The sequence below is a fragment of the Gossypium hirsutum genome, chromosome A09, assembly GCF_007990345.1.
Source record: "Gossypium hirsutum isolate 1008001.06 chromosome A09, Gossypium_hirsutum_v2.1, whole genome shotgun sequence".
Lineage (NCBI taxonomy): Eukaryota > Viridiplantae > Streptophyta > Magnoliopsida > Malvales > Malvaceae > Gossypium > Gossypium hirsutum.
Window position 1 is genome coordinate 50212777 of NC_053432.1, and position 5915 is coordinate 50218691.

Below are 5915 nucleotides of genomic sequence, written 5' to 3' on the forward strand. Positions count from 1 at the left end.
GCTAAAAATAAATTTTTTTATTTTATGGTTTCTATCATGATAGGAAGGCCACACATAAATTTTGATAATAAAATTTAGGAATAAAGGACTAAATTACATAAAATGCAAAAGTTAGGTTCTAGTAGCTATAGGTATCAAATAGCTATGGAATTCAAAACTTAAGGTCCTTATATGGTAATTAGACCATTGAAGAGTAGTTAGTAGATATTTTAATGACTCATCCATGAAAAAATTAGAAAAGGGTAGGGATTAAATTGGAAATCAATAAAATTAATAGATGATAATTAATTAAAAAGAAAAAAATCATTTATTTTCATATCATCTTCCCCAATTTTTCTATGGAAACCCTAGGAGAGAGGAAGAAAACTTTTCAAGCTTAATAATTTATGAAATAAAGTCCCGTTTTTAGTAATTTTTATATTTTTGGAATCAGGATAGTCTAATCTTTCTATTTAGGAGATTTACTTGAAAAGTTATCAAGGTATGAAATTTGGGCCATGGATGAATATGCTGAAAATTAGAAATTTATGGTAGAAAATGAAAAGTTATTCATAGATAAACAACTTTTACAAAGCAAATTTTGATGAAAACTTGATTTAGGGACTAAAATGAAAAAGTGGTAAAACCCATGGAAAATTTTGAAAAATTTGAAATGTATGTGTTGTAAATGTAATATATAAATTTTGGCTAGGCTTGGAAAGAGGGTTAAATTTCATGAATTTCATTTTCTGAGCCTAGGGACGAAATCAAAATTTTTAAAAAAGATAGGGGCAAAATGGTAATTTTGCCTAGGATGCAATGGGATACCAATGTATATGAAATGTGATAGATTAATAGTTAAATTACCCATATAGATCCGGAAAGACCAACTACGGAACTAGATCGAGGAAAGCAAAAGGTTTCGGATTTGTTGAAATTCAAATACGAATCATTTTCAAGGTAAGTTCGTGTATCTTAAATATGTATGTTAATATGCTCGAATTGAATTGTATGATTGTGTTGATATGTGTGAGATGATACACATAATAAAATAGTCATAAGTTATGAAATATAGATAAATTATCATGTTCCGGTTGAATGTTGAATTTCGATAGATTAATGTTATTTCTTGAATAAGAATAATAGATAGAATTTAGCCCGAACGGGTAATTATAATGTAAGCCCTCTTGAGATTTTGTTATAGATTGGTTTTAGCCTGGACGGGTAATCTAAATTAAGCTCTCTAAAGTATATGCTACGAATAGGATTTAGCCTGGACTGGTAATCCTATTGTAAAATGTGTGGCTCAAGAGTGTGCCCTTTTATTATATACCCTAATGGGTACTTTTGCACATAGTATATTACCTGAACATCCATCAAAATTTCAATAGTTTAACGGAAAAGACTCTTGTAATGTGGGAAGGTGAAATTTAATGGAAGCTTATAATGTGATGAGCTCATCAATGTTTACTTGATGTTTATATGAGGTTATGTGATTAACTTGTTTGATTAAGTGTTTGTGTTTAGGTAAACTCACCCAAAATTTATGGAAAGTATGACTATGTATGCTTGTGTTGATAAATATGATTGGCAAGTTTATTTTCCGTTATACGGACTTACTAAGCATAAAATGCTTACTTCATTTAATTTTCCTTGTTCTATAGTGCTTAAAAGCTCGCGAAGCTTGGAAGTCAGTCGGAGCAATCATCACACTATCCACTATCTCATTTTGGTACAAATAGAAATCTATTTTTGGTATAATGGCATGTGCAAGCTTATTTGGCCAACGATGGCTTGTAATGCTTGTCTTGTAATCTAGCCATTGGAGTGGCTAATGATGGTCTAAGTTTGGCTATTTTTGAAGTGATGTTTTGGTAATTACATAAGTGCTCATTATGTATTAGTTTGTTGGAATTATGTTAGCATATAAGTTTATGATATGAGTACGTTTATATCTATTGATGTATGAGATAATACCATATGATTGATGGCTAATTTTATGTGAATATGATGTTGGATTGGTGGATATATGTTAGTGAGTTTTGGTACAGGAAAATGGTAAGTTTTGGGTGACAAATGAGACTAGAAAATGACTTTATTTTGTCCACATGGGTAGACATACGGGCGTGTGTCTTTGCCGTGTAAGACACACGACTCGTCCCATGGGCATGTGGTCCGGCCGTGTGTCCCCTGCATCTTAAAAAAATGAGAAACAAAATGCTCAGAATTGGGCACACGGGCAGAGACACGGGCGTGTTACATGATTGTGTAAAATCGCACCTAAATTTTGAAAATAAAATTCACCACACGGCCTAGCACACAGGCATGTGACTTGGCCGTGTTACTTCAATTTTTTCATGCCTTACAAGTCAGAGAGTTACACGGGTTAGGGACATGAGCATGTGCAATCATACGGCCCGACCACACGGGCGTGTCCCTAGACCATATGGGCGTGTGAGCCTTGCACTTTGGAAAATTTTTGAAATGTCGCCAAAAATTTTACGATTTTTCGATTAAGTCCCTACTTGATTCTATTGCTCGTATTGGACCTCAAAGGTCCAACTAATGGATGTTTTGAATGATCTTGGTAAATAAATAGTAACTTACGTAAATTATTTGTAAAATATTATGAATGTTTTGATAATACTTCGAAACCCTGTTTCGATGACAGATACGGGTTATAGGTGTTACATTAAGTGGTATCAGAGCTATGGTTTAGTCGATTCTCAGACTAACGTTGCAAGTACGAGTCTAGCTATACATGCCATTATGTAAATTATGATAGTGTGATATCTCTTGACCACTTTTAAATGTATTTTTATATAGTAATGTCTTCCAACCAAGCTAGAGCCAAAACTGAGGAAGCTGAGAGCACTGCTCAAGCTTCCGTGCAATGAGCTGCATTTAGTGGTAGTAGAAGGCCCGTATCTGAGGGCCGAAGTAAGGCGGTGAAAGCAGTCTTCTTTGAATTGATGGATGAATGGTTTAGTGAATATATGAGAACAAACCCTATTGTTCAACGACCTCCCCCACCTGATTCACAACATGATGAAACGCCACTGAATGCTAGACCTGTTAGAATTGGTAAGGCTCCTATAGATAAAATTAGAAAACATGGGGCTAAAGAATTTAGGGCTGTGGCCAATTACGATCCAGAGAGGGTCGAGTTTTAGCTGAAAAATACTATTCGGGTTCTAGATGAGTTATCATGCACACCAGCCGAATGTCTAAAATGTACGGTATCTTTGTTGAAAAACACAGCCTACCATTGGTGGAAAACCATATCTTCTGTGGTACCAAGTGAAAATATTACATGAGAATTTTTCCAAACAGAGTTCAAAAAGAAGAATATTAGTCAGAGATTCCTGGACCAGAAAAAGAAAGAATTTCTAGAGCTCAAACAAGGAAATATGACAGTATCCGAGTATGAACGAGAATTTGTTAGATTGAGCAAGTATGCTAGTGAATAGGTTCAGACTTAAGCCGAAATGTGTAAACGATTTGAAGAAAGGCTAAACAACGATATCAAGCTGTTGATTCGAATTTTGGAATTAAGAGAATTCGTGGTGATCAAAGAATTATCATGAGCGTTTTGCTACATTAAGGGAGTATTCAGGAAATGAACGAAGTTTTATATGCACTAAATCGAGGTCTTCGTCTCCCTTAACAACCAGTGTTGGGATTGTTGGGAACCCCAAACCACGATGCAATGTCTGTAATAAATTACATTTCAGAAAGTGTCGAATGAGAAGTGGAGCTTGCTTTAAGTGTGGTTCTCTCAACCATTTTCTTAAAGATTGCCCAGAAAGGGTTGAGAAAGACATTGAACAGACCCCGAAGCCGAGTAATCCAGTCTCGAGGGGTAGACCACGGTATTCTAGAAATGTCAGTGGTAGTCGTAGTGCTGCAAAATATTCAATAGCTAAATCCAAGGCTCGGGCTCCGTAAGAACATATGGAATACGTGCAAGGGAAGATGCTTTGGCACCAGATGTTATCACTGGTACATTCTCTCTACTTGATACTGACATTATTGCTTTGATTGATCTTGGTTTCACGCATTTATATATATGCACAAAATTTGTGTCTGTTAAAAATATGATTGTTGAATTCACTGAATTTGTGGTTAAAGTTTCAAACCCCTTGGGTTAGCATGTTATGTGGATAAAATTTGTAAAAATTGCCCATTAATGATAGAGGGTTACTATTTTTCGGCTAATTTGATGTAATATTGGGAATGGATTGGTTAACCCAACATGATGCATTGGTAAATTGTAGGCATAAATACATTGTATTGAAGTGTCAGAATGGTGAGTTACTCCGGGTTGAATTTGAGAAACTGGATGGGTTGTCTAATGTGATTTTAGCAATATCAGCACGAAGATATATTAAAAAGGGGTATGAGACATATTTTGTTATTGTACTGGATACCAAAGTATCAGAGTTGAAAATCCAGTCGGTGCTGGTTGTTTGTGAGATTCCTGAAGTATTTTCAGAAGAACTACCTGGTTTACCTCCAGCTAAAGAGGTAGACCTTATGCTAGAGACGATGCCGAAATCTATAGCACCATATAGAATAGCTTCTACTGAATTGAAAGAGCTAAAGGTACAGTTGCAAGAGTTGACTGATAAAGGATTTGCCTGACCCAACTTTTCACCATGGGGTGTACCGGTATTGTTTGTAAAGAAGAAAGATGGATCATTGAGATTATACATCGATTATAGGCAGCTTAATAAAGTCACAATAAAGAATAAGTACCCGTTGCCTCATATAGATGAATTGTTTGATCAATTGAAAGGTGCCACAGTATTTTCGAAAATTGACCTACGATCTGGTTACTATCAACTACGGGTAAAAGATTCAAATGTGCTGAAGATAACTTTTAGAACTAGATATGGGCATTATGAGTTTTTGGTGATGCCCTTTGGATTAACAAATGCCTAGGCGGTATTTATGGATTTAATGAACAAAATTTTCAGACCATACCTGGAGAGGTTCGTAGTTGTTTTTTATGAGAATGAGCATGCTGAGCATTTGAGAATTGTATTGCAAATTCTGCGTGAGAAACATCTATATGCTAAATTCAGTAAATGTGAATTCTGGCTACGGGAAGTTAGTTTCCTAGGACATGTTGCATATGCAGAGGGTATTCGGGTGGATCTGAATAAAATTTCAGCTATTTTAAGTTGGAAGCCACCGAAGAATGTTTCAGAAGTCAGAAGTTTTTTGGGACTAGCAAGATATGATCGGAGATTTGTTAAAGGGTTTTCAATGATAGCTTCTCCAATAACTCTATTGTTGAAAAAAAAGTGAAATTCGAGTGGATTGATAAGTGCTAGTAGAGTTTTGATAGATTGAAAGCTTTATTGATGGAAGCACCCGTTTTAATCCAACCTGAATCGGGTAAGGAATTTATAGTCTATAGCGGTGCCTCATTGAATGGTTTAAGATGTGTATTGATGCAAGATGGTGAACTAGTAACTTATGCATCTAGGCAGCTAAAACTGCATGAAAACAATTACCCGGTACATGATCTTGAACTAGCAACTATTATTTTTGCATTAAAATATGGCGGCATTATCTTTTTGGTGAAAAATATCACATCTTTACGGATCATAGAAGTTTGAAATATTTAATAACATAGAAAGAACTGAATTTGAGACAACATAGGTGGTTGGAATTATTGAAAGATTATGATCTCGTTATTGATTACAATCCGGGGAAAGCTAATGTAGTGGCAGATGCCTTGAACTGAAAATCCTTATTTGCCTTACAGGCATTGAACACCCAGTTGTCTTTATCTAATGATGGTTCAATAATAGTTGAGTTAAAAGTTAGACCGACATTTTTTCAATAGATCTCTGAAGCTCAGAAAAATTATAGTAAGTTGCATGCAAAACGGTTACAAAGTGAATCGACTCCTGACTCAGAATTTT